Source organism: Bactrocera latifrons, unplaced genomic scaffold (assembly GCF_001853355.1).
Source record: "Bactrocera latifrons isolate USDA-ARS-PBARC rearing strain unplaced genomic scaffold, ASM185335v1 scaffold_33, whole genome shotgun sequence".
Taxonomy (NCBI): domain Eukaryota; kingdom Metazoa; phylum Arthropoda; class Insecta; order Diptera; family Tephritidae; genus Bactrocera; species Bactrocera latifrons.
This window is the reverse complement of record NW_017536963.1, coordinates 538826-551092: the sequence shown is the minus strand read 5'-3', so window position 1 is coordinate 551092 and position 12267 is coordinate 538826. Positions and strand designations below refer to the sequence as shown.

The 12267-nt window shown below is 36.7% G+C and overlaps 1 pseudogene; it reads left to right on the top strand.

Annotated features, from left to right (window-relative positions):
* Window positions 1–983: 983 nt before the first annotated feature.
* Window positions 984–1394, top strand: LOC108971204 (annotated as a pseudogene).
* Window positions 1395–12267: the final 10873 nt, after the last annotated feature.

Sequence of the window (12267 nt, the reverse complement as noted above, 5' to 3'; positions counted from 1 at the left end):
CTAAAAAACATAGCGCACAATAAACATCTTACGATGAATACTATAGCACTATGTCTGACATGAACTATGCTGACATTTCAAGGCAAGCCCAAAAAGACAGACATAGTGCATGTGGATTTTAGTCGCCTCTTACGACAGGCATGACTTACCACGGGTATATTCGGTTTCCCCCCCAACCTGGAGGGGTCCCCCCTACCCGCAGGGGGAAGATTGTTAGACAGTACAATGAAGAAGGAAGCGACAAAGGAGGAGTCGGAGTCCGAAGAACACTAAAGTTAAGTTTGAAAATGAAAGAAATTTTATTTGCCATTAGAAGATTGAGAAGATAGAATAATAGTTATACTTAAGCTATATTAAAGGCCTAATTATTGTCTGTCGTTTATTGCAACTTTTCTGTAAAAATCTCTGATATTATAATTCAATGCACAATTGTATTGTTTCACGCCAAAGCAATACATTGTGACAATAAGAACCCAAAAATTTAAAATAAAACATAAAATATTTGTTTATTTATCAATACTTATACTGTTGCCTTTTACCCCCTGCCAGAAGTAATAAACTTATGTCAACGATTTTTTTATTGGGAGGATCGAAGTGCCACCTTATGACCAAAAATTGTTCAAATCCAATCAGATCTGTTACCCAAGATACCGAATATGTCAATGTCAATGTTCATCCATTATCATTCGTCCTACGGAACCCCCCATTTAATTCCGCTTAACTTAGACTTTGTTCTCGAAAATAATTTCAAAAACCTCCTTACGTCCTGAAGAAAAACAGAATTTGTCTGTTTCCGAACTTAGCCCTTTTATATTTGGCTTTTTACATTTTAATGCAAATATTTTTTTTTTTCATAAGTAGAAGAAAGTTTATTATATGTAATTGTTATTATGCTTTTTTGGTTTCTTTCGTTTCATACACTAATATTTTGGCTTGCTCTGTTACCTCCAGTCTTATACTTTCGTCATATTTTTATTCCTAGCATGCTCAGTGTCATTCAAAATATCATCTCGTTGCCGATATTTCTGCAGTTCACCGTTACAGCTGTCAACATATGCTTAGCTTTAGCCGCATTAGTATGCTATGTAGATGCACCGTTCGATCGCTTGTTCTTTGTGGTATATTTATTCGCGGTGCCGTTAGAAATATTTCCCATCTGTTACAATGGCACAACATTTCACTACATTTCGATAAGCTGCAAGGTGAGATGTTGTTCAGCAACTGGGTGGAGCAAACACACAAATTTCGCAAGCATATGATACTCTTCTGTGAGCTTTCATTGATGAATCAAACAGCTACGGCCGGTTATTATACGCATTCATCTGTATACTTTCGTCTCGACCTGTAAGACAGCTTACTCCTTGTTGGCTGTCATCATGAAGATGAATGAATGARCAAATAAGTATAAGTACACATTAACTTTTTTATCTATATTTGAAATATTTGTATTTCATTGGGACTTTTGCAATTTCTTTTGAGTAGTTTGCAAAGACCTCCTTTACCCATCATATCAAAATGAATATGTTTCGTAGCGTTCCTATTAACTTTTCTAACACCGTAGTAGCATCGAAGACTCGCTCGCTGCTAGCCTAAGTCCTATTTTATAAATATATACTAAAATATTGTCGAATATGTTACATAATTAAACTGATACAGATATTATAAAATTTTAGAACTTCTTTTATTTTATTACGAAAATTCACGTTCTATAAAGAATGTATTTCGGCGCTTCGCTGAAACGTCTTGGCGTATTTTAAGTCGGGATCTTAAATTGAAAACGTACAAAACACAGCTTGTGCAAGAACTGAAACCGCTCGACCTTCTCTAAACGACATCTTTTCGCTTTATGGACTCTTGCAAAATTCCAAAAAGATCCGACATTCTCGAGCCAAATTTTGTTCAGTGATTATGTTAACCAGCTAAATTGCGGCATTTGCGACAAAGAGCACCATTCAAGAGCTGCCATATGAAAATGATACGGGTGGTTAGCCTGGAATTAAAGCTAATGATTTCGTGGACATTTGCTTTCAACATTCTAGGCATCAAATAGCGCGACAAAAGTTGCCATTGACGGTTACGGTCGGAGAAAAGCATGTCGGCCGATAAATATTTGTCCAATCCACAAAAATAAAGACCCCACAATCTGCGCCAACTACCGTGGAGTAAGCCTCCTCAACATCGCTTTTATGGTTCTAACGAGCACATTGTGAGAAAGATTAAAGCCCGCCGTCACCAAACTGATTTTCTCAGTATGGTTTTAGGTCTGGAAAATCCTCAATTGACCAGATATTCACCATGCGCCAAATCCTGGAAAGACTCATGAAAAGAGAATCGCCACGCACCACCTCTTCGTCGATTTTAAAGCTGCTTTTGACAGCATGAACCATTCTGCCGCGATGTCTGAATTTGGTACCCCCGCAAAACTAATACGGCTGTGTGAACTGTCGTTGAGCTGCACCAAAAGTTCTGTCAGGATCGGGAAGGATCAATTCGAGCCGTTCGATACCAAACGCGCTGTAAGTTCTACTTTCTCGAGGATGTATAAGGAAGCAAAGCAAATGGGTCTGGTAGTAAACGAGCACAATAAGAAATATCTCCTGTCATCAAGCAAACAGTCGCCACATTTGTGGCTAGACTTTCACGTCACTGTTGATAGTCATAGCTTCGATGTCATAGAAAATTTCGTCTATCATTGAACCAGTATCATCACCAATAATAATGTCAGCCTCGAAACCCAACGTCGAATAACTCTTGCCAACCAGTGCTGCTTCAATTGAGAAGTAAAGTCCGCCCTCGACGAACAAAGACCAAACTCTATAAGACACTCATAATTCCCGTCCAGCTAGATGGTGCAGAGGCTTGGACGATGTCAACAATCGTTGAGTCGACGTTGCGAGTTTTCGAGAGAAAAGTTCTTCAAAATATTTATGGAACGATTCGATGGAACGATGAGCTATATGAGATATATGACGACATTGACATGGCACAGCGAATTAAACGACAGCGGCTGCGCTGGCTAGGTCATGTTGTTCGAATGGACGAAAACACTCCAGCTCTCTCGTTGGGAGAACCAAATGGAGAAGGACCTGGATACGCTTCGAATATTAAATTAGCGCGGTGTCTGCGCCAGTAAAGAAGAGTCAGTGATTGATTCAGCAATGGGCCTGTTCAAGAACAATCGCAATTTTTGCAACGTCAAATTGAGGGCTTAGTGTTTTTCTCAAAACATTATTTTTCTGGTCTGGCCCGAGTCCTAACTTTTTTTCTACTGCGCCGCTTGCTTTCAAATTTTAACAGGCTGTTCCACACGCTTACAGTTCTCGTCGGTACTAACGACTAACTTTTTATTTTACAACCCTTTCTTTGCTAAAATAACAAGACTTTTTTCCAAAGTCCGCCATTTTGTTATTTACCCTTGAAATTTAACATCGGTAGTTCCGACCACATGTCTATAGATTAAGAATAATCAAGAATATTTGATTTCAGATAACATCAAGAACCAAAATCACACGGACCACCCAGTTGGATTTTTTTTTTTGAGGTTCCAACTTCTAGTGACAATAATAATAATAAGAAAGTATTAAATTTTTATGTAAATAAAAACACTGCAAATATTCAAGATCGTTTTTTAATTTTTATATCAATTAAAATTGCACTCATCGATTCTGCTTTATTCTTCTTTTGACCATTTTGCCGTCAACTTTTAAAAATATTTTCTGCCATTTATTGTATTTTATACTTATTTACTCAAATCCAATCCAGTTTAGCTAATATTATCACCAACAACACCCGCTCGCCATTAGGTATAAGTAACATGGAAAAATAAAGCATATTTCATGAAAGCAACAAAGCCATGTACACATAAAATATTTAAATCCTCATAACTTTATTACCGCAACATAAATATTTTGCGACTGCTAAAGTTACGGTTAGAAAAAAATTTCCACACTGTCTTCCAAGTCAGCAAACGGCAGCCAACTTTTTCTTTTTACTTTTTAAAGCCAGTCTACTGAACGCCTACTTGTATTATGTGTATGTATGTGCATAAAGTTTTGTATGCGTCATTCTAGTATCATCATTTGATGTTATATAAATTTTATATGGTTTACTTTATATGCGCAATTCCTTTAAACAACTCGTATTCGCTGCATTTTAAAAACGTTAAGACTGTTGAGTGGCGACTTCCTCAGTGATGTTAAGGCAACAACAAACAAGCCTGTTTACACTTTTGTCTATTAAATAAAATCATTGGTTTTGTAAGTGTGAGTATAAAATGTGCGTAGCAGTGCTTTTGCTACCACAAGTGTCCGTTATTGTAAATACTCAAGAGTGACGTTATGGTTTCAGAGATTACTCACTTTGTATCAATATGTGTCGAAAATTCCATTCTGCACATACAATAAAATTTTCACAGTTATTGATGAAAAAAACTTTTACTTGTTGGCGTTTTATAGTTATATTCTGATTTATGTTCGACTGAAAAGGAAGATAAGCCATCTTTCCTTCTGACCGCAAGTGGTTTCATTTTAGTCATCAAGAAGCTTATTATGTGCTCCAGTGAACTCCGAAAACGGATATCTCGGGATATGTGTATTTATAGCTTTTTCAGATTTTAATCTCATAACAGTATCAGAGGAGATATCTTGGCTATATTGTTCTGAGCTTTTTGACTTTAACAAGAAAATTTTTTAAGTGGAAAATGAAATTAAATACTCGTATTATTACAATTAAGGGCATATTCAACAAAATGTGCTGTGTAATTCTGCGGCGGCGAACCGGGGTAGGGGCAGTGTCCCCGAGGGTACACCCGTTCCTCTTAATTTCAGCTCGACCCTGCACACGATGCGCTGGTAAAACAAACATATGCAGAATAATATGAGAAATAAAAATACTAACAACAACAGCATCAACATTTTTGGGATTATAGGAGGCAGCAGCACTGGAAGCCTGAGCGAAGGTGGTAATAAAGTGCAAATCCTTTTAAGAAGGCACCAAATTTGGAAGGTCCCCGATTAAAAACCTTGGCGTTGACAAACCTTTAAGAGCGAGGTCGTCCCTACCAGCGTTGGGCGACACCACTCACCTGGCAAAGGCGATGCAACCTCGTGGAGATTGTATGGCTGAATTAGGGGAAGCGATTAAGAATTGATCGGAACAATGCGCCCACCACAGCGGTCTATCAACAACACCAAGAACGGCAAAAGGCCAAATTCTGTTAAAGCTGAAAGAGGGCCAGATGAAGAGCACTGGAGTCTTCAAGACCGAAATAAGTAAAGTGTTGGGGAAAATGCTCTTACTCACGAGGTTCTTGTAGAAATAAGTGATCTTTATTATATCACAACGAAAAAGGTTCAGTTCTTGATATTACCCTGCTAGCGAAGGACTGCCATGGATAATAAGGTGGCAGGTGTACGACATATATACACACAGTGAACATCATGTTATTATGTTCGATATCGAACACTCGGTGCACAATCGAAGGAATATGTCCATCAAGAAACTACAAAGTAATGGCTGGAAAATGGAAACCCTGGACGTTGAACTCTTCAAACTCATGTTAGAATGAGCAGAACAACACATTAGGGAAGTGATGCAATTACGCGAATGCTTTAAAAGAGAACGTAGCGATCTCAAAAATGCAAAAAACGCAAAATTAAATCCGACTGCTTTAAAGAACTCTGCGGAAAAATCGACGAAAACCCATGGGGTGATGCTTACAAGCTGGTAATGACGAATATGAGAGGTGGCAAAGAACAAGCACCGAAAACCGCTATTGAAAACCGTTGTGGGAACTCTATTCCCCACACAGCCTGTAGAGAATCGAACGGCTGTGCTGAAATGGAATATACAGCAGGCAATGATGTGGAGTTAATAGAAACCTCAGAAACATTTGGCAATGCCAAAGCCCTAGGGTTGGAGGGTACACCCAATTAGCCTTTAAAGATTGCTATTAAGCATAATGCGAAACACTTTGCTGAATTGTTTACGCGGTGCTTACAAAAAGGTGTCTTCCCGAAAACCTGGAAAAAGCTGGTCTTGTTGCAGAAGCCAAATGAATCAGCAGGGGAGCCCAACTCATATCGACCGCTCTGTATGCTGGATACGACTAGCAAGATACTAAAGCGAATAATCTGTGCACGATTAGAGCTGCATCTATAATAGAAAAATAAGAAGGGAAAGGTCTGTCTGACAAAAAATATGGATTCCGCAAACAGAGATGCACCACTGATGTGATTCAAAGGCTTACTGACATAGTTAGCAAGGCAATAGAGGGTACAAGATGGATGCGCAGTAGTCACGTTCAATTCCCATATTATAAGTGCGTAAGAACGTAACAAAACCCCGGCTTACTTGGTTAGGATCATATCCAGCTACTTGTCTGACCAGTTGTTACTGTATGATACGGATGACGGACAAAAAATATATAAGGTAACGGGCGGAGTTCCACAAGGTTCCGTGCTTGGCCCATTAGTGGGGAACGTATTGTACGCCAGGGTGCTGCGTCTCCTTTTCCCGAAGCAGGTACAGATAATCGGGTAAGCGGATGATGTTGCCATAACAGTAGTCGCAAAAGAACTGGGACAACTCAGGTACTCACCTCTGCAATCAAGCGGCGTTTACGATTAAAGAGTGGCTCTCGGCAACAAATCTTCAACCCGCTGGGCAAAACACCAAAGCTGTCCTGATCATAAGCAGGAAAAAACTCGAAGACATAAAATTAAATATTGACGGTCAYAGTATAATGGCCCAGAAGGCACTAAAGTACCTAGGAGCGCTTATTGACAATAGAGCGGGGCCAGCACTACAGCAGAAGACGTATGCTAAGAAAGTGAAATTTTCAAAGCGGCTCAATTCCATAAGGCTCACGTGTGCATTTCATACGGTATCCCATGAAGTGGTTGGGGTTTTAGCAGGAATCATGCCTCCGGTGTCCTTCGAAGATTTCCCCTCCAAAATCAAAAAAAAAAAAAACAAAAAAGGTTATTTATAGCTAGACTTTTCTTAAAATATTATATACACACAGACAATTTCATATTATTCCGGTTAAATTATTAACATTAAATTTCATTTGACGATCATTTATAATGAAATGAATTAAACTTAATAACGGAATCGCTCGAAAAGCTAAAAATGGTTCATTAACACACACATTTAATATGCTTCCGCAAAGCGTTTAAAATATGGAGAAATTTAAGTCCTGTTATGGTCTTTTTTAAACAAGATGATATTTTGATTCATTAATTTATTCTAATTCATTACTTTAACAAAACTGTCTAACAGTCTTGGCTATAAGCCTAAAGCTTCGTATAACCAAATAATCATTCCTTTCTACTTTAATCCCCATTGGTATTTTTTGCATAAATATTGCAGGTAATTACTTTTATGATAGAAGATTTGAAATTTAATATCTACACTAACATGAACTCATATTTAAATAATGTAATGTAATCATACTAATAATCTTTCGCCATTAAGAAGTTCTGTTACGATATATGGTTAGTTTATACTATTTAGCAAATCTATAGCTAGAGAAAATTCAAAATCTGCAAAATCTGTCAAAAGCAAGAAAAAACGTTAAATTTGATTCCAAGAAGTTTCCTTCCATTAACTTGATTTTCAAAGTTCAGTTTTATTTTTTATATACATGCAATAGTATACAGTTGTCCTACTTGACTTGTTTTTAGGTATTTTAGCGTTACCATTTACAACATTTGCAGTCGGTGTGCGACTGTGATGCTAAGCGCTGTTTATTAGTGATTTTGGGTGGCCTAAACCAGAATGATAGTAAAAATTTCCTAACACGTAAGATCTTTTGTGTTATGGAAAAGGGATATAGGGATCAAAATAACATCATTTACTAAAATCACATAAACAACTCTACGTGAATGAAATTTTTTTTAACAAAAATTCGTAATCAATACACTTTGCGTATCTCAGGGACGTCTTAGCACGAATATCCTTCAAATATGTTGAGTGGTTTAATTTATATCAAAATAAGTGTTTCATACAAGAATAATGCTGATTTTTTTTATATTTATTTCATACGACCGCAGAAGTCTTTTTTGTGTCTTAAAAACTCAGGGTATGAAAATCTTAATAAAAACTATTGCTGCGGCAGCCAAGCTAATGTCAACGAGATCTAATATAATAGCAACAAAAAAAAAAACACAGGTATGCAAACACTCACTCTCACAAACAATGGCTCTTGAAGTCATTTGTGTCAGAACCATAAGTCAACGATCCGTAATTATAGGCGAAATGAACACTGTTATATGTATATATGTACTATGGTTCATACATTTATTAGCCCTACGCCCACGGATATTTGCGGTTTCTGCGCAGTCTGCTACAATCGCCAGCACTCAGATATTAATTACCGGCTGCCGAACAACGAAGCAAACGAATGCTTGGGATATCCATATACTTACGAGCACTATATGTAGGTACTTTCAAGTAGATGTTTGTCCATAAAAAGGCGTATTGGTGCACTTAATAATCTTAGTGTCTTTGACGACATAAGAGTGTTAGGAGTGTGATGTAATGCGATTGTGTAGGCATAGGGTTAAAGACGTATAAGGTTGATGTGGTGCTGGTATGGTGAAAGTTTACTATAAACATTAAAGTTACGGTACATATCCGTACAAACGTTTGTACATACATAAAAATGAATGTTGTATTGCTAGTACTGCTACGGTTGGAGAACGGCTGAACCAATATTGATGCAATTTTTAGAGATTATTCGTTGTGAATCTAATAGGAAAATTCCAAAAAGTAAGTTTTTGCAATAAGACAAGCGACCGTCACGATGTCACAGCACGACTTTTCACACAACAGCAATGATTTTGATGGACTTAATTTTGAAGCAACTTATGTATATACAAGGTATGTTACAATGTAAACAGGAATCTAGCGTCCCCTGGTGGTGCTATCTATATGCCGACTAGGCGTTAGAATCTGCTATCTTTACTGATTGTCCAGTGAGAATTTCATGACATTTCATTGATTGGAAGATAAGTTATTCCGTTTTAAGTGTCAGTATGTTTGTCGGCGCGCAAATGATCTTCGAACAAAGAGCCAAATTCAATTTTGTTTTAAAAATACATGAAATACTCTCCCGTAGCGCGAGTGCACGAGTGGTTTCAATGTTTTCAAAGTGATCGTGAGGACATAAATGACGATCAACATGTCGGCCAATCAAATTCCGTGATCACCGGAAATTCCATCGAAACTGTGTGTGAATTCATCAAAAATCAGCCGAAGTCATTATTGAAATTGGTGGAAATGGAATTGCACATCTCCAAAACATCGATTTATGGCATTTTGACCGAACATTGGGGCTTACGAAAGATGCACGGTTTGTTAGGCACAAGTTGTCTCACGACCAAAAATCGATCGACGCTTGTGACCGATTATTTGAGCAAAAATCACATTTTAACCATTAACCACTCCATCTATTCACCTGATATGGCACCATGTGACTTCTTCTTTTTCGGAAGCATAGATTTGCCTATGAAAGGAAAGCATTATGCGCTGTGCTGCGGCTAGTGGAAAAGTAACTTTTCTCCGATTATTTTTTTCAGTGTTTTTAATGATGCAATTTTGTCACAGACATTCCAAGTAAACAAGAAACACATAAAGCTTATTTTTATGTTGGCCCGTTGATTTTTAATTGATTTTAGAAGTCAAATATAAAAAATTTTCACGAAAAGAGGGGATTTCAGGGCTGTATTCAAAATGATCTCATTTCATTTTGGTGACAGATATTTTGATTCGGAAAAAAACTGCCTTCGGTCAAGTATCTTCTGTAAAACAAAGGAATGTTGTTTGAGACATTTTCATATGCACCTTTTTTTATTCTACATCTATTCTGCACTCCACAAAATGAGCATAACTCTCTTAAAACTGAATCTATTGACTGGTATCAAATTAAAGCTTTTATTGCCACCTTTCAAGTAAGAAATGAAATAGATTTTGGTTTTATATAAAATTTCAGAGTTTTTCAGAGTTTTATAATTCTTTTTCGGACCACCCTATACTTTATTTAAAAAACTAATCCTAGGGTATTTATCAGAAATAAAAGAAGAATTAAAATAAATTTTTTTTTGTAAATTTTTCGAACAACTTTTTTTTACTTTTGTTGAAAATTTTACCCAACAATTTTTTTCGGTGTAAATTTTTTTTCACTCATTCTGTTTGGGATTTCGTTCTGACCAGTCTGTAGAAGTTTGTTATCGATGCAATTAAAATTACAGTTTAGGCAATATGATTTCCAAAAAATTCCGGTTTCGCAACACTGTGAGACGTAGAAGCCATTCAAAGGGCTTGAACTTTCATATTGGCGGCGATAGGGGCCCATGAGCTAAAACACTTATTCGACATGCTTTTGGACGGTGCATAAAGCTGTATTGAAGCAGCAATAGACTATTTTGAAATAATTTGATTTTACCGAATAAACCATTTGTTCTGTTTTTTTTTAAGTAGTGTTAACTTTGGAAAGCATCTTGTACATATATATGGTATTTTTAGATTCTGGAATTACTCTGTTGAGTGACAAAAGAAAAAAAAACAAAGGTTTGCCATACGCACATATTTTTCTTTGGCCTGTGGATGATGGGTACACCATATCAAATTGATGTAATCATTTCTGCAGAAATTCCTGATGCAGAGATGAATCCGAAATTATAAGAAATGGTGAAAATCAATATGGTTCATGGACGTTGCGAGCGTCATAACCTTACTTCGTGTTGTATATCTGACAATACTTGCTTTTAAATTGGAAGAGTAAAACAACCTGAACAACAAAAGCTGATGAAAGTGGCAGAATCCCTATGATTCTACAAAATATCTTAGTTATCTGAATTTAGAAAAACGAAGAAAGCCTGCTTAAACATGTTTATCTTTATATTTCTTTTATTTTTAAGGCAGAATACAGCTAAGAATAGCCAAAATGTAATAAAGTGTAAGTGGTATTAGGCTTACAAAGGGAACCACTGTGCATTACATAGAACAGCCTACTGATGAGCAAATGACCATTGCTTTAGTGCGTACATAATATCCATACGCATGCTGCGACTTTCGTGACACAAGGTGTCAAAGGGATATACAATTGAAATTCAGAGAGAAATCTTTCCTGACAGTAGTAATTCTGTGTATCACAAATGAGTTGAACCAATATTTCTTAGAGCCTCCATATACCTAATATGGATACATCAGCCAATTTTTGAGTTATCTCAGCCAAAATTACAGAACGTGGTTTGGTCATAATAGTGTATATTTGTGCTTTAACTGGTTCATATTGGGCGAAAACTTGACTCAGCCCCCTTATAACATCCGAGTGACTTTACTCCACGTGATAGATAATGGGAAGTGAGATCTCTTATTGAATAATCGGAACATTTTATTAGTATACGTCAAGTTAATGGTATGTTGTATTGGCAAAGGTAGATAAAATCGGGTCGATATTACTCCCAGCCTCCTATAGTGATAACCGTTTTTATAACAAAGTATATACTTGTTTGAATTCCAATCTTCTGGTTGACGTTTTGCACCTTAAGGCATTTCCCACACTTTGATTCCTACAAGATGCAAAAGTATAAAATGTTCGGTTGTACCAAAACTTATTCTTTCCATTTTAGTTGCTGATTTATCGCACTTCTAAAAGTTTCTAACAGTTCCTTTATATGGGGAGTGAGCGAGATTACTTTCCATTCTCATCCATTTTTACACGGTGCGAATTTGGTTGTTGTTTCTTCTCCTTCAGAGTTATACTATATGCATTCAACTTATTAGAGGGGAAGACCAAGACAACTTTTTCAAATTTTTTTCGCCCTCACGTGCCCCTTGATACTGCGACAACCTATGTGAAATTAGGCTTTCATACTATAATTTAAGTTTTATTTATGTCACCTTACAGGTTTTCAATAAATGGCATTTTGTGGACGTGACAGTGGTCCGATTACCTATTAAATCTATGAACTCAGACTTTTTTGTTCCAAAAAAAATGCGCATACGAAGTTTCATCAAGATTTCTCAATGTTCACTCAAGTTGCAAGTTGTATGCATGGACAGACAGATAGTCACCCAGATTTTAACCCATCTTGTCATCCTGATCATATATATATATGGGCCATTCTATCAACTGGCGAAATGGTTTTGTACCCGAATTTTTGTTTAAAAAAATTACAATTTCGTTTATTTTTAATGACTTGAAAATTGAGTGCAAAAAATTTTGAAGTTGTAGAATTTTATGTAAAAAACCTCAGCTTT